The 25593-nt window shown below is 36.9% G+C and overlaps 1 pseudogene; it reads left to right on the forward strand.

Annotated features, from left to right (window-relative positions):
- The first annotated feature begins 2180 nt into the window (after positions 1-2180).
- LOC101434244 (aldo-keto reductase family 1 member C4-like) overlaps positions 2181-25593 on the forward strand; it is a 56715-nt pseudogene continuing 33302 nt past the window's right edge.

The following is a 25593-nucleotide window of genomic DNA, read 5'->3' on the forward strand; positions in this document are numbered from 1 at the left end:
CAATAATCTTATATTAGACTATGTTTCTTCTCATTCTACACGCTGATCTTGGGCAATCTTATCCATGCTATTACCACTAAAACATGGATGATTCCAAATAAATATTTCAAACTCGCACCTTTCTTCTGAGCTTCAGACCCATACTTCTGTCTGCCTTCCCCAGTTCAAAGGCCATTCTATATGAGGAAACTTTTCTAAATCATTTCCCTCTGCATTGGTCCAGACAAAGTTACATGCTGCCACTATATGATTCAGTATCTCTCTTCCATACATCTTTTTATAAGGTTTACTTCATTATAATGCAACTGTTGATTTACATATTTTTTTCACCATTAGCCTAGGATATCTTTAGCATAGGGATCCTATCATCTCCAGCCTGTATCATAGCTTGGACCTCATAGTCATGTTCTTTAAATATTTGTTGAGAGAATGTGTTGATAAAAGTTATGTTGAAACCAAAAATATGTTTTATTACAGATTTGGAAAAATTCCCATTTCCACACATTGGAAAACTACTGTAAGAAAACAAGTATTGCTAAAAATAAAGAAAAGAACTATAATTTTAAGATACAAATGTATTATCTACTTAGATACAAAGAGATCATTTCTAATTGTGAGAGATGAAACCTTAACCATTTGACAATTTCTGAAATTCTATTAATTTCCACTTATTTTTTAAGTCCCCAATTTTACATTAACTACATAGAATGAATCTCCTTAGAACTCTATGTTATTTATGTTCCTGCTATCTTATTTCATTTTCTTCAAAGTCCATCATGGTATGAATCTGTGAAAATGAGACTGGTTTTCAGAGAAGTGAAATTACTCACCCTCAGCCACTCATCTAGCAATAAGTAGAAGCAAGATTTGAACCTACGATTCTTGACATCACATATAACTCTCCCCTGGCCATTTAGTCTACCTTCTGTTTAAGAATTCATGCTCAAGTATTTACCAAGAGGTCATTGCCCCACTTATACACACACAGGAGAGGAAGGAAGACAGACTTTTTTTTGCTGTATAACCAACATTCTGGGAAGATGTCAACTGAGATCCATTGAGCATATCATGGCTCAATGAGCTGCTTGTTGATATGATGCTTCCTAATGTTTTCAGCAATCAGTCTATAGTTTATCATGTTAATATGAATATTGGTTTCAGTGTTTGATGTGACAGAGAAGAGTCACAAAGAGACACAGTGAATTAATTTTCAGCCATTAATAACACGTCCATTTCAGTTTTCTTTCTGGCATCTAACGGACTACATTACAGGCTCATTGACCTGCTACATTTAATTTGAAAAAACAAACCTGCATTTGAATTCATGGAGACTAAAAGCATTATTAGAAAGAATGGAATTCTCTTTTTGCCCTTGGAACTGAAAATTTTTACTATGATTTGAGATGCTGTTCAATGGGAACACACTATGACCATTATTAAAATAGAAATATCTCTGGATTTTGAAGAGATGGGTTGTTTTTATATATGTACATTTTTAGAGCAGTAATCTTCTAAAATACTCAAATATTTAAAATTGGATTTTATAGTCTATTGAATTTTATATTCAGTATGCACAAGTTACTATTGTTTATGAGCTTTGCCAAAGGAAAAACTGAGTAAGTTGAAAAGGGAATCGAGCTGCTTTGTACAGAGATGCAGTGGCTCTGCAGGCGCTATACTTAGCCCTCCTTCTTCTTCAAATTCTTCTCTACCTTGGGCTTACCCATTTCATTTCTTGGAAATAAGAGTCTTTGTCTAACACATTTTAGAAATATGTGTTACTGGTATAGTGACTTCATTGATTTCACAATATTTTTTGAGTACCCACTGTGTATCTGTTACTGTTCTCAGTACCAGACAGGTTCTTGTCTTTGTGGTTTATGTGGAGTTTACATTTGTGTGTGAGCATGTGTGTGAGAGTGACAAGTGCTATAAGGACATGAAACATAGAATATGGGCTAGAGAGCAACTGGGGCATGGGGAAGGGGGTTGTGTTAAGAAACATCATCAAAGGCGGAGCCTAAGTGGGCACATTTGAACTGAGTTCTGAACTGTGAGGCATCAGGTTTGGGAAGAATAAGGAGCAGGCGCTCGAAGAGTAACTGCTCTTGGCATGATCTAGCAGAAGAAGGAAAATCCATGGGGCTGGAGCAGAGGACAAGACGGGGGAAGAGTTCAAAATGAGATCAGACCGTTTGGAGAAATACAGTCATGGTGAGAATTTTGTATTTCATTCTAATCGCGATGGGAAACCATTGAAGAGTTTTAACTCAGTAAGTAATATAATCTGATGAAATGAAGAGTTAAAGTCGAATACGTAAAGATTTAAATTTTGCATTTTACCACTGTTTTATAAGTAAGGGATAGCAGTAATTAAAAAGAGGGTGGTAAAGCAATTTTGGGCATCTTCTCATCCATTTCTCCCTTCCTCCCTAGAGAGTCATGATTTGACTTAGTGTTTTTTTTTTTTTATGGCAAGAGCTAAGCCTGTGTGGAACCCCTCTGGTCTGGTGATTTCCCTGCATATGCCAGTTGAGTCTGATGCCAGGTGGTGATGGAAATAAACACAGCATATTAGTTCAATCCTTGGAGCATTTTCTGTCTTACAGGAGGAAAGAGGATATAGAGTGAATGTGATGAATTGTGGAGTTTTCACCAGCTGGCAGCTGTGACTAGAATGGAAACCCAGGTCTAGACCAAAAAGGTGGCAGTCCTTTGAGCAGGAGTCCCTGGAATAGCAGCTCACGAACCTCCCTGCAGCCTGTGTTTCTTGGCAATAGCATGTGCTCTCAGGCGTGTTGGCAGGGACAATGTGGCCATCTGTCCTAGAGCAACGGGCTTCTGAGGGTGTCCTGTCATTTCAGCTAAAACTGAGAACAGATCAAACAAAAGATGAAATCCTTCCACGTTCCCCACCTCTTAGGCCAAAGAAGAAAGGATATCCGGGTTCTCTGTAGACAGAATACAGGGTACCATCCTTCTGAATTGTAGTTGCTATATTTCCATGGTTATTCCATAACTCGTTAGGCTATCGATAGTCTCTTTGAGGATAATTGCATCTTCATCTTATCTGAAATGTGATATTTCGCCAGTGTTGACAGTACTAGGGAATGAGAAATATTGTTACACTTTCTATATGTATGTGGTATTAAAAGTTTAAATATAAGGGGACAGTTTTCCCTTTTTAATTCCTGTTTATGATTCTGGAAATTCTGGTAATTGCTGCAATACTGCAAAGCCATTCATAAATATTTTAGCCAGCATTCTTCCTTGTAAGAAGGGTAGGAGGCACACATAGTTATCCAACCACTTTCCGCAGATATGGAAGCTGATGCTTAGAGAAGTTCTCTAAAGGAGTTGCACAGAAAGGCATTAGATGAGTTGTTTACAAGAACTCATTTTTGTTCAGTGAAGTATATTTTAATAGCCACCATATATTCAAATTTGCCATGCAAGGCCTTCACCCTTACCTAATGGAGCATATTATATATTCTTCTTATAGGGGCATAGTACATAATTAAGTTTGCTAGAATTTAAAGTGGAAAAAAATGCAATATCAGAGAAGTAAATTAACATTTGGCAGGAACACAGATATAAGAAGGAGGATTGTATGCTAAAAAATCTAGCTATTTTTCTATGTGTTGTGGAACTTTTGACAGATTTTAAGCAGGAAAATAAAACATATTGTGTATTAGAAAGATCAATCTAGCAGCAATATAAAAAATATCTATTGGAAGATGATGATACTGGAAGCAGGAAGAAAAAATTACTTGATGAAATCAATCAAGTCAGAATAAATCCAGGGGCTACTTCCTGGGGCTCAGGAATCTCAGTCAAATTATTTATTCCACCATGGTAGGTTTCTTCTCTATTTCATATACACTTCCAAATTCAAACTATGTTGTTTTTGTAGAATGGGAAATGACCCTTAGAATCAACCAGCATTCTGCAAATGGTACTAGGATAACTGAGTGGCCATGTGGAAAAAATAAGATAAAACAAAATTGATCCTAACTTCACAACTTAAAGAACAAAAATTACAGATGAATAATAGATTTAATGTAAAAACTAGGAAACAAATTTATAGAAAATAACAGAATATATATGTATATATAAAATACATGAATATTTAATATATATAAAATATATGCTTGTGTAAATATTGTATATGTGAAAATTTACATTTGAAAATAAACCCTAAGTCATAAGAAGAAAAATTGATAAACTTTTGATGACAGTATTCTGTATTATCATCATCATCATCATCATCATCTGCATGGCAAAACTCACAGTAAGCAAAAGTCAAGGCAAAGGATAAACCAAGAACACATATTTACGATTTTTAGCATGAAAGTCTACTTTTTCTAACATTGATTTTTTATAAAAGCCCCAATAGCGCAGTAGAAAAAAGAGCGAAAGATATGAAAAGAAATATGAATAGTTCAAATATGTGAAAAGATTCTCAAACTCACTCGTAATATGAGAAATACAAACCCAAAGTAGAATGAGATACCAGTTTTCATCTACCAGTCGGCTAACCACATCTCTGTTAGCAGGAGACTGAATAGATAGGCACTCTCAGACATGTTGAACAGGAGTAAAAGTTGTTATAATTCCTTGTGGTGAGGACAATTTGAAAAAACTTATCAAAGTAACGAATGCAAAACAAAAAAATATCCTTTGATCCATCAATCCAACATTAAATAATTTATCTTAAAAATATACTTTAAGTGTGTGAAAAAATACCTGCAGTTACACAGGGATTTTTTTTGGAAATTATCAAAATATTAGAAATATCCAACATATCCATTAAAAGGCAGTGTTTGGTTATGGAACATTCCACCAATGGAATACTATGCAGCTATATAAAGGAACCAGATGAGCTTTTTATGTTTTCATGTAGAAAGACCTCCACTTTAATTGTGAAAAAATTAAAGTGCAAACTGGTGCATTTGGTATTCTAATATTTGATTAATATAGGTTAAAATGTATAAATGTACACATTCCTATATATATACAAAGAATTAATTCTTTGTATATGTATGACAGATTTCTTGCAGAATATAAAAGAAAGTGATAACATTTGTTGACCTGGGGAGAGAAACTAAAAGTCTGGAGGCTAGGGAGGGTAGAAATAACTTTTACCGTATATTCTTTCTTTTATATTTTTAATATTTTGTATTATGTGAATGTATAGCCTATGCAAAAATAAAATTAAAGAGAAAAATAGGATCAACTACCAGAAGCCAAAGATAAATCCTACAGTTATTGAGTATGGACTGTTCCCATATAGTCTCGTATTTAATCTTCAGCTGTTTGTTATCCTCTTTCAAAAATGGGGAAATTGCATTGTAAAGATAAGTCATTTTTCCAAAATCACATAGCAAGTAAGTGGAACTTAGATTTAGCTTCAGATCACATTAATTTAGTCATGTTTACATTTCAACTGTCAATTATTTGCTTATTTCAATAGTTTCCTTCTCTATGTTTTATATTTATAATAGAGGTTGCTGAAATGTGTTGCTGGCTACTCCTGTCCTGCACGGAGCATTTCCGTGATAGTTTTTTCCTTTTTAGAGTTTTAGGAAGTTTAGGAGTAAGGTTGAGTACAAAGAAACCCTGAGTCACAAGGAAAACAAAGTCTGAGTGCACTGTTAACTTTGCCAAAGTTAGACCTCCGCTTGCTACTCAGCAGTAGGTACAACTGGCAACTCTACCTATGGAAATTTTAAAAATGCAATAATCATTTATCCTTGTTTGAGAGGTCACTTTATTACCAGATGCACAGGGCGGCAAGTGGCAGTGAAGTACATAGAAAAGCCCCAGGAGAGCTGCTTTTGTTTGTGCACCCTGTGGACATTATGTTTATTAAGTTCTATTTTACTTTCAAGGAGCAAATTGTTCCTGGTAATTATGTGTCTCTTCCTTGACAGTTTCTGAGAGATCCTCTGACAGATAGGGAGCCAATTATATTGACAGATCCTGCTCCTTGGATTTCCCAGTGGCATGGTTTATCCTGCCCTCTCCCACCTGCCCAGAGCAGATCATTAAAGCAGGTAGAGAGACATCATCAGAAAACATCCACAGCCAATGAGGTGGAGGGGCCCAGTTTCCTTTCATCATAACCTTCCCTCCAACCGAGCAAGCTCCAAGGAAGCGACTCAAGTGAACCAGGCGGTCTCAGAAGCACTAAGGTGTGGGAACACAGGGAAAGACAGAAAGAATCCGTGCTGAGATCGACTGGGAGACAAGCCTCCAGTTCATGGCTGGGTTGTGTTGCTGTTTGATTTAACAAAAAAAAAACAAAACAAAACAGGGCAGCATTTCCATTCAGGTTAATGAAAGACTTGGGTTTGAATATGAAAATGCGACCTGGCAATAAATAGTCCATACTACTCAGGTATTCTCCCTCATATTTAAAGACACTCCTGCTGTTAAATCGGTTAAACAACTGTGCCAAAATTAAAATAGCTATGTGGGACTATTTTCTTCATTCAGTAGCAAATTTTAAGTTTTGAGTTAATATCTGGTATTAGCCAGGAGCAAAGTGGTGTTTCTACATCTGTTCGTGTGTGTGAATTAATACAGTCTTTCCAGAGAGCTTTAACAATGTTTCAAATATCAGTAAAATGTTCCAGCAATTCCACATCAAGTTATTTAGCTTCAGGAAATAATTGGACAAATATGCAAAGGTAATATGTACAAGGATGCTCATAGCAATATTGTTTATAGAGGTAAAAACCGAGCCTTTTAAATGTAACTAAATATTCAGATATTAAAATTATATTGATACTCTCTATTTGTCAATAGGGGACGATGTCCATGTGTTATATGAGAAAAATAGTTTACAAAACTGTATTTGTAGCATGATCTTAGTTTCTGTATATGTGATTGTGATGGCTAGTTTCATGTGTGTCATCTTGGTTAGGTTATGGTGTCCAGATAGTTGGTCAAGCAAACTGATTGTTGCTGTGAGAGTATTTCATGGATTTAAATCATTAGCTAGTTGATTGCATCTATGGCTGATTACATCTGCAATCAACAAAGGAAGTTGGCTTCTGTGATGAGAGAAGTCACGTATGATCAGTTGAAGGCCTTAAAGCAGAATCCATAATTTCAGAAAACAGAAAGAAGAATTTCTATTTCTACCAGTCAACTTTTCCTGGGGAATTCTTTCAAATCTTCATAGGAGTTCCCGCCTTGTGGGCTGCCCTACACAATTCAGACTTGTCAATCCGCATGGTCATGTGAACCAATTCATACAATAAATCTTAAAATATTTATAACACATACCATGTGGAAGTTTCTCTGGAGAACCCTGACTAATCCAAAGGTATATTTGTGTATATATAATGTAAGAATATACAACAAGATGTGTCCAACAATTCTCTTTGAATGATAGTCCTACTTCCTTTCCTTTTCTTTTATGTTTGTTCATATTTTCTAATTTTTCTACTATAAACATGAATTACTTGTAAAATGAAAAAAAAAAAAAAAAAGAAACTCTGCTAAGGGATCTCGTATCCATGCCATTCTATTTGAATTTTAAATTGAAATGACAATATCCTTTATTATGTTAAACTATATTAAATATATTAAATTATATACTCTGATTAAATAAAACTACTGTATTCATTACATACTAGCTGCAAATTTCTCAGATTACTACACAGCATGAGGAATGCCTGAGGTAAGATCCCACCAGAAACTTAAGATAATTTACATTAATTTTCCCTTGGTAATGTGTTAGTTAGCTCTGCAGCACATTTTACCTTTTATTTACATGAAGACATACTCATCTTTAATTTGTAGTCACACATTTATTTCCACATTAGGAATTAATGATGTTGACAATTATAAATAATGTTAATAGTTAATTTAAATTTTATATTTCTATCAAAAGAAAAATTATAATTGCCATATAATATATAAAGCAGCCAGCAATTTTTTATTCTGTATTCTTAACATTCTTTTCATTGCCCTTCATATAGTATTGTTCACCAAGTAAATAGAGATGAAAATGATTATATATCCAACTATACATGCTCTATTCATTCATTTCCTCCCAGATATTTATAGAGCAATTTACAAGATAGAAGGAAATGAATTTGGGGATAAAGGGTATACAAAGTTCATTACTTTGAAGAAATTATCTTTCTCTAGGTGAGTGATCATTTACATATCATCTTACCCTGTATTATATGGAAGGAATATAAAGTTAGTAGAAATACAGTTCCTTGTGAGTTACAAGGTAGGCGAAATCTCTTCTGATTTCAGGAACCTAATCAGGCTACATGAAAAGGTGTCATTTGGGTGTTTTTGTTTTTGTTTTTTTCCAAATAAGCGTTTTATTTTGAAATAATTTCAAACATGCAGGACAATTGCAAAAATAATATAAAACCCATACTCCAGCATACATCCCACCAGATACCCTGATCCAATTGTTAACACTTTGCCACATTTGTTGTATTGCTCTAACTATCCTTTTATCCATTGTTCATTCATCCATCCATATATACACACAAACATCCACCTAATTATCCATCTATCCATCCATACATCCACCCTCTGTCTGTCTTTCTATTCATCTATTTATTTTCTAAACATTTGGGAATATGTTATATTCATCAAGCTCTTAAACAATTAATACCTCTATGGACTTTTCCAAAGAACAAGGTTATTCACTTATGTAACAACCTTAAGTATTGTTATCACGTTCAGGGAATATAATATTTATAGAAAGCTTCGAATCTATATTTTGGTTTTTTATGTGTCTCAGTAATACCCTTTTGGGAACTTTCACCTCCATTATTAGAACCAGTCCAGGAACAGGCATTACATTTACTTGTTATTGTCCCTTTAGTCTCTCTCATTTTAATTATGGGAACATATATGCAGCATGAACTTTTCCATTAGTTACTCCAAAACATATCATTCACTGGGCTTAATTACATTCACAATGTTGTACTACCCATACCTCCATCCATTAGCAGAAGTTTCCCATCACCCCAAACAGAAACTCTGCATCCATTAGGCATTAATTCCCATTCTCTCTCTCTCTAACCTATAATCTATTTTCTGTCTCATAATTTGCATATTTGTGCTATTTCACCAAAGTGGAATCAACCAATATCTTTTCCTTTGTGTCTGCTATATTTCACTCAGCATGATGTCTTCAAGGTTTATCCATGTATTAGCATGCATCGGAATTTCAGTCCTTTTTAGAGTGAATAATATTACATATATATGTGCCACATTTGTTAAAAGTCATTCATCTTCTGATGGAAATTTGGGCTGCTTCCACCTTTGGCTATTGTGGCATAGCAACAATAATGTTGCTATGAACATGCGGTCATAGATATCTGTCTGAGACACTGCTGTCAATTCTTTTGGGTATAAAGCTAGATGTGGGATTGCCAGGTTATAATGTAGTTCTATTGCTACCATTTTGAGGAACCAACAAACTATTTTGTGTCGTGGCTGCACCAATTTATATTCCTACCAATAATATACTAATGTTCCTACTTCTTCATGTCCTTACCAGCAGTTTCTGTTATTTATGTATTTATTTATTTATAATACTCATTCCAGTGGGTTTGAGATGGTATCTCATTGTGGTTTTGATTTGCATTTCCCTATCTGTTCATGAAATTAACACCTTTCCATGCACTTATTGGTCATTCATATATTTTTAGAAAAATATTATTCAACTCCTTTGCCCATTTTTCAATATAATAAATTTTATTTTTAAAGAAGCTTTAGATTACAGAAAATTTATATCAGAAGTAAAGGGGATTCTCATACGCTCCCCATACCCTCATCTTTCCCTGTTAGTAACACCTTACGATACAGTGGTACATTTGTTACAACTCATGAATAAATATTGAAGCATTGGTACTAACCAAGGTCTAGAGTTTACATTGTGGTTTATACTTAATTCCAATGCCCAAATAATGCCCTATGTCCCACCTATTATACCTCTGGTTCCCCTAAGAACCTCTAGTAAAACCACTATCTTTATATCAATGTTACGTGTTCTCCCATTGCAATATTAATAAGTTTACTTATCAGTATTACACTATTAATAAGTTTAGTTTGTCCATGGTTGCATTCCCCCTTATGTTTGTTTATTCCTCAACCTTGAGGATTTTGAGATGGTGATGCCCACTCTGCCTCAGACTGAGAGGGGGCTTAGAGCTTATGTGGCATATGGAAGGAACTGTTTTGCTTGCAGTTGTAGGTACTTTCTGTTTTTCAGGACGGGGGTTGTCCATCATCATTGTTTTGTTAGTTGCCCTGGGCGCGTCTGATGAACTGGAGAGTAGGTGTTGGGTGCAACTCTTCTGAGATTCAAGGCTCAGCTGGCATAAGAAAAGACTGAATTTTTGGGTTTTATCTGTCATATTTTATTTTTACCACCCTTTGATACTTTTAGTTACTTTTATTGATATAATCTTCATCTAGACTCTCTTCCAGGCCTCTTTCCTGTCTTTTCTTTCCAAGCTATAACATAGCCTTTAGTATTTCCTGAAAAGCAAGTCTCTTGGTTATAAACCCTCTCAGTTTCTGTTTATCTGTGACTATTCTAAACTCACCCTCATTTTTGAAAGACAGTCTTGCCAGATATAAGATTCTTGTGTGGAAGTTTTTTTCTTGCAGTATCTTAACTATATCATACCACTTTCTTGCCTCCATAATTTCTGATGAGAAATCAGCATTTAATCATCTGGGGCATGCTTTATATGTTATGCATTGCTTTTCTCTTTCTGCCCTCAGAATTCTCTGTCTTTGGCATTTGACATTCTAATTAGTATGTGTCTCAGAGTTGGTCTATTTGGATTTACTCAGATGAAATAAATGTTGTGCTCCTTGGAAATGGATATCTATGTCCTTCAATAGGGTTGGGAAATTTTCTACCATTTTTTCTTCAAATATTCTTTCTGCCCCTTTTTTTCTTTTCTTCTCCTTCTGGAACACCCATGACACATATGTTTGCACATCTCTTGCTGTCATTTAGTTCCCTGAAACCCTGTTCATTTTTTTCCATTCTCTTCTTCATCTGTTCTTTTGTTTGTTCACTTTCAGAGGCCATTTCTTCAAGCTCCCCAATCCTTTCTTCTGCCTCCTCAAATCTACTATTATATGATTCCTATGTATGCTTTCAAATTCTTCTTTGTGCTCATCCAATGCCTTCTTGATGTCCTTAATCTCTTTAGCCAGCTCATTGAATTTATTAAGGATATTTGTTTGAACATCTATGATTAGTTGTCTCAACTACTTTATGTCTCCTGGAGGCTTGTCTTGTTCCTTTAACCAGGCCATATCTTCCTGTTTGTTTGTGTGTTGTAATCTTTTGTTGGTGTCTTGGTATCTGGCTTACTAGAGTATTTATTCTGGGTGCAGTTTCTCTTTTTATTTTAGGGCTTTCTTGCCCTTTCTCCCGTGCTATTTGTGTAGAAGGAATGTAGGATGTAGTTGTTGCTGTAAGCTGTGGAGACTCAAGCTGCCTTTTTTGCCACAGGAACCAGTGAAGCTCCTCCCAACTTTCTCCTTTGCCAGTGGTAGGGACAGAGTCACAGTCCTGTGTAATAATCCAAGTTTATTCAGGAATAAACTTAACCAACTATATAAAGCACGTGTATTTAGAAAACTACAACTCATTGTTCAAAGAAATTTTTAAAACGTCTAAATAATTGGAAGACCATTCCATGCTCATAGATTGGAAGACTAAATATCATTAAGATGTCAATTCTACTCATATTGATATACAGATTCAATGCAATAAAATTCCACTAGCATTTTTCTAAATAAAAGGAAAGCGTGATTATTAAACTTATTTGGAAGGGTAAGTGGTCCTGAGTAGCCAGAAAAGCAAAAGCAAAGTTGGAGGACTCTCATTTCCAGACTTTAAATCATTTACCTAGTTACAATGGTAAAATCAGCATGGTACTGGCATAGAGACAGATATTTAGACCAATGGACTGAATTAGTGGTTCAGAAACATACCCTCACATCAATGGTCAAGTCCTTTTTTCCTATATATATATATATATGGTATTTATTATAATAACTTATTCACCTGACCATGGGGATTGGCAAGTCCGAATTCCACAGGATAGGCCACAGTTGCAATGTCTGCTGATTGCAGTTTCTACTGGTGCAGGATTTGCTTAGTTGTAGTGTCTTCTCATTGAGTGTCTGCTGCATCTGCTGGTTGTAGTGTCTGTGGAGTCTGCTGGTAGTGGCATCTGCTGGTTGTGGCATCTGCTTGTTGTAGCATCTGCTCACCTTCTTTAGGAGGCACAAGGAGCATGGGCCCTTCCATGTGGGAGGCAGATGCCTAATTGGTTGAGCCACAGCTGCTACTGAATTCTCCTTCATTTTTTTAAAGTAGAAGCTTCCAGTTCTTATTTTTTTAAAGATATTTTTATTTTTTGTTTCTCTCCCCTTCCCTGCCCCCCCAGTTGTCTGCTCTCTGTGCCCATTCACTGTGTTCTTCTGTGTCCACTTGCATTCTTGTCAGCAGCACCAGGAATCTGTGTCTCTTTTTGTTGCATCATCTTGCCACATCAGCTCTCCGTGTGTGCAGTGCCACTCCTGGGCAGGCTGCACTTTTTTCATGCTGTGTGGCTCTCCTTACGGGGCACAATCCTTGCACGTGGGGCTCCCCTGGGTGGGGGACACCCACTGTGGCATGGCACTCCTTGCGCTTATCAGCACTGTGTGTGGGCCAGCTCCTTACACCGGTCAGGAGGCCCTGCATTTGAACTCTGGACCTCCCATGTGGTAGGCGGATGCTCTATCCATTGAGTCAAATCCACTTCCCTCCCCTTCATTTTTGAAGAACATTTTTTCTGGATACAGAATTCTTGGCTGGCAGTTTTTCTCTTTCAGTACCTTAAATATATTCAGTACCTTAAATATATCATACCACTTTCTTCTCCCCTCCATGGTTTCTGATAAGAGGTTGGCACTTAATTTTATCAAGGTTCCCTTGTACATGATGATTTGCTTTTCTCTTGTTGCTTTCAGAATCTTCTCTTTATCTCTGATATTTGTCATTCTGAATGGTAGGTGTCTTAGGAAAGGTATGTTCAGATTTATTCATTTTAGGGTGTGTTGTACTTCTTTGATATTGACATTTATGTCTTTCATAAGGGTAGGGAAGTTTTCAGTCATTAGTTCCTCAAATATTCTTTCTGCCCCTTTTCTGTTCTCTTCTCCTTCTGGGGACGGATAATGTATGATTTTGCATTTCACATTGTCATTCAATTCCCTGAGACTCTGTTCCTTTTTTCCCATTCTCTTCTGTTTCTCTTTCTTAATTTACTTATGTATTAAATAGGAATAATTATAGGTCTACTCCATAGGGCTGCTGTGAAAATAGAATTGAATAATACCAATAAAATGGTTAGAACCAGTGTGTGTTTCATAGTATATCTACAGTAAATGTTGACGATGTTATTTTTTTCTCCTTTGTGAATAAAAACAAGACTCTTTGTTGGGTTTGGACTTGAATCTGTTGTAGTTTGCAAGTCTGCAAGGAGAAAACCAGACCCAAGGTTCTGAGGTTTTTTCTTTTTTCTTTTGCTTTTGTTTGTGTTTGTTTCTGTGTTTTGATTTGCAAAAGAACCCAACTATTATGTAGACTAGAAAGTAAATTAATACAAGACTAGGAAGCTTAAGTGAAAAAAATTTTTTAATTCTTTTTTTTTTTTTTGAGGTACTGGGGCCAGGGAGTGAACCCTGGAACTTCATATGAGGGAAGCCAGTGCTCAAGTACTGAACCACATTGGCTCCCCTGAGTTGATATACTTCGTTCCTTTACTTGTTGTTTTTTGTTTTGTTTTGTTTTCAGGAGGCACCAGGGACTGAACCTGGGACCACCCATGTAGGAAGTAGGCACTCAACCACTTTAGCCACATCTCCCCAAGAAAATTAAATCTTACAAAGCATGTTTTTTAAATATAAATTTTATATTTTTAAAAAGAAACTTCGACTAAATAAATATTACATGAAATATAGGGATTTCCCATATGCTCTGCTCCCTAGCCCTCCCACATTTTCCCACATCAACAACATCCTTCATTAGTGTGGTAGATTTGACACAATTGATGAACACATTTTGGAGCATTGCCACTAAGCTAAGCATGGATAATAGTTTACATTGCAGTTTATATACTCTCCCACACATTTTTGTAAGTTATTACAAGATATACAATGTCTGTATCTGTCATTGCAACATCATTCAGGACAAATTTCCAAGTCCTGAAAATGCTCTCAAATTACACCTCTTTTTCCCTTTTCCTCCCCTGAACCTCCAGTGGTCACTGCCTCCACATCAATGATAGAAGTTCTTTCATTGCTAGAATCACAATAAGTCTATAGTAGAATAACAGTAAGTCTACTCTAGTCCATTATTCATTCCCCAATCCTGAGGATTCTGGGGTAATTAAGCCCACTCTGCCTCTAGTTGAGAGGGGATGGGACTATCTTGCTTGCTGTTGCAGACTTTCTGTGTTCATTGAGATGGTTGTTGTCAATCATCATCTTCTTGTTAGTTGTTCTGGGTGAATCCAATGAACTTGAAAGTAGGTATTACAAATCTGTTGAGATTCAGGACCCAACTGGTACATGGACAGCCCAAAGATTTAAGTCTCTTGGATATAAAACTGTCAACTCTAGTAGTAACTATAGGTTTATATAGTAGGGCAGAAAAGCTATGTGTAGGGAAACCATAACTGAGTCCAACCCTGTCACACTGGGGAGCATAAATCCAAAGTTGGGCCTACTGGCAGGGCCTGAAACTCCTGAGCTGTCTGCCCTGCCTATGGTGTCTGGATGCCTCTGGAGCCCTCAGGAGCCCTGCTATGTGAGAGAATATTTACTGTGGCGGTCAATGAGTTCCTGCTGAGACAGGCATAAGCGTAACCTCTGGAATGACCCCCCGACTCACTTTGAAGTCTCTTAGCCTTATAAACTCATTTGTCTGTACCCTTTCCCCTTTTGGTCAAGGTCTTTTTGCAGTTACATTACTAGTTGGTCCTTGGTAGTAACCCCTCAGTGCCATCCCGAGGAGTCATTTCCCACGCTGGGGTGAAGATAATGCATTTATATGCTACGTTTGGCTTAGAGAGAGGCCACATTTGAGCAACAAGAAGGCTCTCAGGAGGTAACTCTTAGGCACACTATACTAGTAGGCTAAGTTTCAATTTCAGTAGTAAAGGGTCATAAGTACAATCATCACTAACAAGGGCCTGTCAATGGTCCATCCTCCTTTACTAGTCTCTGCTCCTGTACTCAGGGGATTCTTGTCTTATTAGAGAAAGTGGCAGAGCTTCCCAGGATGGGAATTCGATATTCCTTGGGTTTTTGTGTGAATATCCACCCACTGTGACAATACCCTGTGAACACGTGAACACATCGATATGCCTTATAGGTGTGTCCAGGGGAACCTCCTCCCATGCATCCCCCATCACTGACACCACGCACCAATGATCCTCCCTGCCACATTAGTAACCCTTCTGTGATCCAAAACTTCTTCAAAATTTAAGCCAACCAAAGAACCCAATACAATTAATAAGAAAATGATATAATAATGATCATTTTAAAAATAATGAATAAAATACAAAAAAACATTTGTTTGAAATAATAAAATACTGAAACATAAAATAAACATATTTTTTGACATTGTCTTTCATCACTGTTAGGTCTATTGTCTTATATGTACTGTGACATTTTCTTCCAATTATTGCCCCAGTAACTTATTTTTTTCATTTTGTCTTCAAAGAAACTTTAGATTATAGAAAAGTCCAGTACAGCATATAGGTGATTTCCATATGCCCAACATCCTTCCCCTTTTCCCCTTTCCCCTATTAATAACATTTTACATGTGGATGGTACATTTGTTACAATTGATGTTCAAATATTTAAACATTGCCACTAACCATGGTCAGTGATTTACATTATGGTTTACATTATGGACTGTACACTTTTACAGATTTTGATGAAGTTTAACGTGGTCTGTATCCATTATTGTAAGATCATGTAGAATAATTCTATCACCCCCCAAATTTCCCGTGTTCCATCTAGTTTATTCCTCCCTCCCCCTCCCCTTGGGACCCAGGGTAACCACCAAGTTTAACTCCCTGAAGAAGATTCATAGTTACTTGCCACAACACTGAGGGCTTGATCTACTGGCCTGCCCTTCCCTATTAGGCAATGCCCATGTTCTTGAGAGACTCCTGCCCCTCTATTTGAGATGATAGCAGGACTCCCCAGGATGGGAGTCCAACATATTTCCACTTAGTATGTGTCGCACCCATTGATGCAACATAATATGACCAGATGAATGCTACATTCTCCCTAGAAGCCTGCCCCAGGTGTCTGCACCCACTGATATCACACAATATGACAAGATGAATGCTACACCCTCCCTAGAAGCCTGCCCCCGGTGAGTACTGTCCCATGTGCCCCCCACATCCAATACCTTAAACCATAACCCTTCCCTGCCATATTTGCCAAAAGAACATTCCCAATGTTGTAGTTTCAACCACATACCCACAAATCCACATAGTTCACCTGTTCCCTTCCCCAGCACTTCCCCCAGTTCCTTGGACAGTCCAACCTACCCTCCCCACCCTTCCTCCCTCACAGACCCGCATTGCCCACTCCAATAGCATCACTGCACCACCGATATGCCCATTTACTGCACAAAATGTTTTATACTTTAAGTTAGCAAAACACAATTTCTGATAGCAAACACGATTTACAAATTTAAGTCAGTAAATTATTTTATTTATAAATCTTCTCACTATCAAGAAATTTAGGGAAGGAATCTCATAGTTAAGCTTAGAGAGTTTGTGTAGTTTAATCTTACAAGACTTTCCCCCACATTATTCTTTGTTTGTATGATACTACTGGGGGCATTGAAATAGAAATAGCCCATAAATAATTGCTATTTTCTCTCCTTTAATTTATGTTTAAGAATCCACTTTGAATTCCATAGGCCTTAGTATTGATGTAATTATCTTTCTCTATCTAAAGTCAGGCAAAGATATTAAAGTCTATGATTTCTTATTTGTTTACCCCATTTGTAAAATGCAGATCTAAACTACATGATCATTCAGGAAAGGTCTGGGTTTGAAATTCCACGATGGCAAACGTTAGGCTGGGATTGAAATACTCCTGGGCAGATATGAGCTTGTTGGAGGGTCACACTTCATAAGCTAAAACGATAAGTGCTTTGGTTTCATCTTGTGATGGCATATAAGTTCATGATTCCAAATGGATTTTAAAGATTATTTATTCAATAAATATCAAATAAATACCTACTAAATGCCAGACATTGTTCAAAGCACAAGAAGATTTAATACAAAAGGCACGTGGTCTCATCGAGATAGAGAATACATGAGAAAAATAAATAAACACAATTATTCAGCTACTGAGAAAGTATGAGAAGGGAAGAAAATGAGGTACTGCGGCAATGAGCAGCTGTGGAGACTATGTTATATCAAATGGTCAGGGAAACTCTTACTGAGAAGATGACATTTGAGCTGTACCTCAACCCAGAGACCTCCCTCTAGATATTTTGTCAAAGAACACACTATATTCAACAATCTTTGCTTGTTTGTTTATCTTAAATAATCTTTTTATTTTAGCTTACAGATTTACAGAAAAATTGTAAAGTTAGTGCAGAGTTCCTACATACCCAATACCTAGTTTCCCTGTTAACATCTTACATTAGCAAGGTACATTATCCCAATTAATGAACTGATATTGACATATTATTATTGATGAAAGTCTATATTTTATTTCTTGATTTTTACCAAATATCCTTTTATTGTTCCAGATTCCATCCAGGATATCACATTACTTTTAGTCCTTATGTCCCCTTAGGCTTCTCTTGTCTGTGACAGTGACTCAGACCTTGGCAATTTGAGAATTACTAGTTGGATATTTCATAGAATGGTCCTCAATTTTGAAATTTGTCTAATGATTAGACTGGGATTCTGAGGGTTTTTTTTGGGGAAAAAGACCACTGAGGTAAAATGCCATTCTCCATACATCATGGCAAGGGTATATATTATCAACATGACGTCACTGTAAATATTAACCTTGATGTCCTGGATGAGGCAGTGTTTGTCTGGTTTCTTCCCTGTAAAGTTCTTCTTTCTCTCCTTTTCCTTACTGAGTTTTTGTTTGTTTTTGTTTGTTTGTTCTTTGGAAGGCAGTTTCTATGCTCAGCTCGTATTTAAAGAGAGGGGAGTGATGTTCCACTTTCTTGAAGCCAGAGAATCTATATGAATTATTTGGAATTCTTCTGCATGGGCCTTTGTTTATTCTTCTCTATTTATTTAATCTTTTTTATGTCCATATGGATTCATGGATATTTATTTGTACTTCAGGTTATAATACAATATTACTTTATTTTCTTCTTCAAACTTTTTCAGCTTGGGCCATTGGTAGCCTCTTTAGTTGGCTTCTGTGTTCTTTTGTCATTTTCTCATCACTGTGGTATTTTAAATTTTTTAGTACTTCTTTATTTTCTCACAGGACAAGATGCTTCATCTTGCAAATTTTCTGTTGCAGTCTTAGAATCAGCCGTTTCTCCAAGGAGCCCTGGTTCCTTTTATTGCAAAATGATATTAGAAACCAAGATATGGGTGTGCTCATTGCTAATGAAGTGTTACTGCTTCTTTGGCTTTCGCAGTGGACAAAGCAAGGAAATATATAGGTTTATAACAATCAGGGTATATACACATATCTATAAACATTTCTATGACTTATCAGCAATATCTTTATTAAATGAAACTTGAGTCCATACTGATGTCTCAAACTCCGTACCATTACCACATGGATCAATCTAGTCTCATCCCCTCCCTTATCTGAAACTCCAACAGGGAGAAATATAGATCCCACCATGTGCCACCCAGTCACTTAAATGTTCAATTCCAGTATCCATAGTAGTTCCAGAATTACGAACCTGTACCCCAATGGGAAACAAGTTTACCAACTATATTACCCACATATAGTTTTACATACAGTACTTATCTACAGACTTTAAGACTTATGAGTTTGGTTTTCATGTGACCAGATTTTATTCTTTTTGGTCAGGAAATTCTTTGTTCCTCCCAAATTTCTGATGGAGATTTCTGGTTACAGCTTTCTGCTGCTTACATTGCAAAGAAATTAAGGAGCATTCTTGGTCTTCAAAACTGTTTAATGTGTTTGTGGATGCAAAATAGAGCATAAGAAAGTTATATAAATTAAGTATTCCATATATGAAAGGAATGAGAGAAGAAAACAGAGGCAAATGGAGTCAAGAGTCTAGAAAAGTTGCTTGATAAGAATGGTGGCAGTAGAAGATGACCCTTTAGCAGGCAACTGACTGATGGAGGATTTTGGAGGAAAAAAGAAAGGGGGTGGTTTCCTTCTCTAGCCTGAACATGTAAATATATTCTCCAGTATTTTATTCTAAAACTTTTGCATTTCATAATTAGAGTTTTATTTTACATGCAATTTTTTATGGTATGATAAAGTCTACTTTGTTGTTCACTATCTCAGCAAATTATGTTGAATTGTCTATCCTTTCCCCACAGATCTGTACGGCTGCCTCTCTCATATATCAAGCTTTCTTATGTGTACAGGTCTGGCTCTGAATCCTCTGTTCTTTTCCATAGTGTATTTCAATATCCTTAGGCTGATTCCACATTATCTTAATCATTGTAACTTTATAATAATGTAATGTGTGGTTAGACAAGTTCTTTCAGCTTGGTCTTCCTCACAATGGTCATGTTATAATGTTATGATTATTTGTGGCTCATAACTCATCAAATTCCATTAAAATATTTATTAGGACTTTATTTGGAATGGCCCTGAATTTACAGAATAACTTAAATAATCTTGAAACAGTAAATCTATGAAATGTCACTTTAAAAAATTCATTGTTTCTGGAGTATTCAGTTATTTATTTACTCACCAGTGACTTGGTTTATGATGAGAACATGGGTGTGTGTGTGGTTGAGGTAAGGCAAAGATAAGATCATTGAAGGATGGCAAGCCAGGGAACTGAGATGCCATTGTATTGGAAAGACCACCTATATCCTATTTGAGATCACCAAGAATTATGATAGGGGCAGTGTTGGAGAGAGGAAGAGAATGCCTAACATCTTCAAGGAATGAATCATGGGAAAAAAACAGGACTGTGTAGATGACTTGAAGAAGGAATGAAAGCATAGCTAGTGGTTTGAGATTCAAAGTTATGAGGCTTTTAGGGAGGAGAGAGGGACAATGGTCAAATTCTAATTCATGTGAGGACATACCAGTGGTTAGACACAGGGAATCTTTTTTTTTTTTAACACCCAGATTCCAAGCCAAGAAAGTCCTATGTTGGTGTGTGTGTATATATAAATATACACACATTCACCCTTTAATTAAGAATATAACCCTTCAAACTTTTAGTCCTAGCTTTGTAGAGAGAAGGGTTTCTGGTATCACTTTGCCTTGCCTAGGCTCAAGACATTTTCTCTTGACTCTGATCGGCCACTAAAATCTAAGTTTCTTTATTTCAGGTCGGGCATGGATCCCTCCCTTAGCCCCAGTATAATTATTACGCCTCTGCTAACAGTCTGGTTTTCAATATCTTCTGTTATATAGCCTCTGGGATAGCTTTTTTATTTCCTTGAAAATTCAAATATGAATTAAAAAGATGTCTATCATAAGCTTTCCAGCCTTTTAAGTTGTTTTATGTTATTTAGCTTTTAGGTGTCATGCCTGCCATAGTGCTGAAAATGAAAGTTCTTTGTACTTGCTCTTTCTCCTTAAAAATGGCCAAGCAAAGAAATTTATAGGAAGACCAAAACTTACCCTACAATATTTTAAAATGATTTTGAAACTCTAGCAACACATATAATCATTGCAACATTTTTGAACTTCTGTAAAAATAGCCCATTTTCCAACAACACTTTACACATCAACATATGTTGTTCAAATATTTGATGTGAATCAGCCATTTCATTTCTACTTTGTGAAACTCATATTGCAAATAGTCATATACAGTCGTTTATGCAGGTAGTTATTTTTTCAAACAATAGAACGGTATACTCGTATGTATGGAAGCATTGCTATTTCAGTATTTGAACAACACTCAGATATTTTAATCAAATAAAAGTGATTTCCCTTTTTTCAGTGCCGACATACAAATTGAACACCTCAAAAACTTCTCTGTTGGGGATCACACATTTTGAGTCACACCACTTTAATAGGTTCCCCCAAAGCAGTACCCTGCCTTAGACGTAGCAGCGGTAAGGGTGGGTGGCCCCATTCCCCCTCTACCATCCCACCACTCCCTTTGAAGCACTTTCCTCCAAATTTTTGAGTCCCTCTGCAGATCCTTGGACTGTCAGGCCAACAGCGCCTTTCAGGTAGGGTGTTGTGAATCTAGACTCCTTTGGGGTATGGGTCCTTCACCAACCCTGCACCCAAGCACCTGGGGTCCACCAGAAACCTGAAGGAGCCTGGAGCTTGTGGGAGGGAAGAAATCACACCTGAAGGCTAACTTTCTGGAGGGTGGACTCGTCGGAAGATCATTCTCATTGTCTGGTGCCTAATTTCCTTTGGAGACTTGCATGAGTTTGGGCCATCAGAAAAGTGCTGATGCAGTGATTTGGGTGACTCACATTGTTTATCTATACCGAATCCCAGCAAAAAATATTTTCCCTGGGGTGCCACATACTCTAGGGCAGCTCTGCTCCGAAGATGTGTTTTGAAAACATTCTCTTCTGAAAAAACATTTTCAGAAGAGTGATTCCAGATAATTTTCTAGAGGAGGCATGTTAGCTTTCATGTCTATGTCTTCTGTTTAGGAGGCAAGCTTACAGAACTACTTGCAGAGGAAGTCAGTTGCCAGCTGTTACTAGGAGAATTCTGGTGGGTGAAGCAGAGCTCCCTTAGCTCCCTGACGGCTCACAAGCCTTAAGGAAAGTCCCCAGAGGCCACAAGTAATCAGGTGCTGAGACCTGATGCAGCTGGATGAAAAATGGTGGCAAAATCTGCACCTTTTTGTATTTCTTGTAGACCAAATGCCAAAGTGTGGCAAGAGAGAGGCCATTGTCATTGATTTCTGGCCCATTTAGAAATATTGGAAATCTCCCGAGAAGGAGTTCTAGGGAAATTACAGTTCAATTTTGCTGACCCAAGAGGTTTAGATGAGAATGAAAGTGTGTTGTTGATCTGTGGGAGTTTTCTTTCTTTGGGGGGCAGTGGATCATTGAACCCATCAAAATCTGTCCAAAATGGTGTATTGATGTGAAAATGTCCTGGAAACAAAGACAAGTGAAAAAGAAAATCTTTTCCTTTCAAACTTTTGATTTCCTTTTCTTGGCCTCTTGCTGTCTAAGGCTGAAACGCAAGTAGAAAAACATGGCAATTCACGTAGATACAAATCAATTCTTATCCAGTTTTTCATTTTTATGAGTGGGATCTTTGGTGATATTTATAAAAGAAAACAGTGATAGAAACATCTTTTAATTATCTATTTTCTATTAGGGTAATAGACAAGTGTCTTCAGTGGTCTTATTACAGATCCTCCATCAGGCCTCTGAGGAAATGACAGAGGACAGAACCAGGTGACCTGGGGGCTTACCTGATGCTCTATGAAACAGGAATCTGGAGGAGGATTCGCGTGATTCCCAAAGCCCATCCTCCATTTTTCAAAAGACTTAAATGAAGAGTTGGAATCCAATTATCAGCTTCCTTCCACCAGCTCTGCTAACCCAATTTTGTATTCTGCACAGAGGGTCTTGAAGAGAATGGCAGCAAATCTGAGGAACTGACCAGCTGCCTCAGAGACACTGGGGCTGATTTCTCCTGAAGCAAAGTGCAAAAATCTTGTTGATGCGAAAAGAAATTTGGAGGGTAAACAGCAAAGGGGAAACAGAGTGGAGAAGGGGAGAAAGAGAGCTAGAGGGAAATGTGTTGAGAGTAATCTGCTGATTCCCTCATTGGTATTCAAATGAGCATTTCTTTGGTAAAGTCCGGAGACACAGTGTTATTGCCTCAAATTAATAGAGAGAACATAAAGTGACAAGGGCAATCGCAAAAGATGTAGCCAACAAAGTGAAGACCTGCCCTGCACCCCCTGCAGCTGAGGTTCAGCCAATTAGTGAATTCAATCTCTTCAAGCTATGTGCCCATGAAAACTGTGCCTCATTCTGAGCATTCGAAGCTTTCTCATGTTTGAATTTTAACAGTTATGAAAACAATATATACAGACATGAATAGAGTAACTTAAATAAAGCCTTAATTTAAAAATACAAAGAACAAAATAGTTAGAAATCTTGTATTTAAATTTAAGAAACTAAATTCTAACACAGTTCCTGTGCAAGCCTTCTTTTGAAGCTTCCATTGTGGTAATTGAGGGAGATGCTAACTGTGTTGAAACTGACCATCTTATTTGCACTAGCAGTATTTTGGACATAATATAACGTATGGGTATCCCTGGGGACAATACCTATACAGCATGCCATAGGCAGAAAGGTATTAATAGATATTGAACATAATTTTTACAACTGAAATATCTCTTGCACATAAGGCAGCATGCTACAGTTTTTGCTAAGAATAAGTGATAATTGTTACTTGTATTAAATAATTTGTTTTTTTTTCTACTTTTTTAAGATCAAGTTTGTTTCTATCCCTTCTTTTATGTGACTTCTTTCTTAATCTTAGCTTTAACTGCTTTACCCCTGAGGTTTTGTCTGAGACAGAAATAGGGGTGTTCCTTATAAAAGTTCATCAGAACCAAGGAATAAACATTTCTTACTGAGCATAATTTACTTAGGAAACAGGTGAGTGTACTTTGAGTATGATGCAAAATTACAAACAGCTCTTGATCTTGAAAATTATCCCTTGATTTTTACCCACATTTATAATGCATTGAATATCTTAGGAAATGAATCACCATCACACGATTAAAATAGTCTCTACATTTTAATTCTCAAATCTCCCACGGGAATAAAACCAAGCTCCTATGTATGTAAAAAAGAGTTGCAGAAGGGATTGAGAGTCTTATAGAAAGACTGGGGATACAAATGGTTTCAGAATCCTAAAACACTAACAGTGTTCTATGATATGCGCGCGCGCACACACACACACACACACACACACACACACACACATTGGGATATTGCCCCACTATCAGGATTCTAAGCTTAGATAATATACATCCTCCCCATGATACATTATTCAGAAGGAACGGGCTGAGCATTGAGAGTCTCTCAGGCGCCATGTCAAATCCTATGGAGGTCATACGTGGAGAGAATTGTACCACTGAGGTGAAAACCTAGACTATCATGACTTCATTGTGTTTCACTCATGTCACAATGTAGGCACATAGAAAGTTAGAGTGGAAAGGAGCCATACAGAACACTTGACCCTGCCCTTTGAAGATGAGGACACAGCTGAAGTGACTTACCTAAGGTCATTGTGCTTTGTGGAAGATCCTGGTCTGGAAATCGCTCACTGGAGAACTAAGTCAGAGTGAATTTCACTGCCTCACATATGGGAGAGTATTATCGACCACCTGTGACTTACCTGAATGTGTGTGTGTGTTTGGCAGGTAGAGAGGAAGGGAAAGAGAGAGGGTGGGAGGCCAGAGAGAGAGAGAGAGAGAGAGAGAGAATGAGAGAAAGAGAGAGAGAGAATATCTCAGTAGGGAAGTACATTGTCAGTCATTTAGCTAAGAGAAGGAATAAGAATCTTCAGGGAGATTGTCTGTTTATAATGTGTGCTTATATGATCTGACAGTCTCACTTTCCAAAATTGAATTAATAAATCATTCACAGTACTGGCTGGAATAGTTAATACACTTTTTGTGCCCCAGCAGAGAGGAAAATGGCCCTGCTTTCCTTAGCTTTATGACACATTAAGCCTAAATAGAATTAATGATTGAGCTTTTGACTCATATTTACTGTGGAGCTCTCTACTTGAAGGCTGGATGAGCTACAGAAATACACAAGAGACTTCTTATCTTATTAAAAAACACCTTTTCCTTCACTCAGAGAACTTTTTCTAATTGTTGAGGTAGCATTGCCTTTATGATATAAATGATGTGTGCCTGTGTGTTTCTGTGGTGTGACTGGGTATCCATGAATTGTGAAGTTTTTTGCACATCAAAACTATTAGGAAATGCACAAGTGTTTTATTACTAGTGTTGCATATTAGCATAGTATTAATCTGTCTTATATCTTCTAAACCATATGTCATCTATTGGGGTAGAGAGAAAGAAAGAAAAGGAGGGAGAAAAAGAGGAATGGTGGGGAGAGGGAGAGAGAGAAGGAATAGAGAGTCAATTCTTGCTGGTCTTTAAGGTACTGTATAAAGGAAGGAAGAGGGAATATACATCTTGTGACATAGCTCTTAAATAGTTCCTGATGTTTTCTAGTCACTGGGACATTATGAAGTGGATGATGGCAAGAACAATTAGATATTTGAAAAGATAGAATTAAATAAATTGGACTTTGTGCCCTATTAGTAGAGCAGCTAATTATTGAGACATTAAATGTATTATACCTAATGAATAATTAAATCATAATT

The sequence above is a fragment of the Dasypus novemcinctus genome, chromosome 29 (genome assembly GCF_030445035.2).
Source record: "Dasypus novemcinctus isolate mDasNov1 chromosome 29, mDasNov1.1.hap2, whole genome shotgun sequence".
Classification (NCBI taxonomy): Eukaryota; Metazoa; Chordata; class Mammalia; order Cingulata; family Dasypodidae; genus Dasypus; species Dasypus novemcinctus.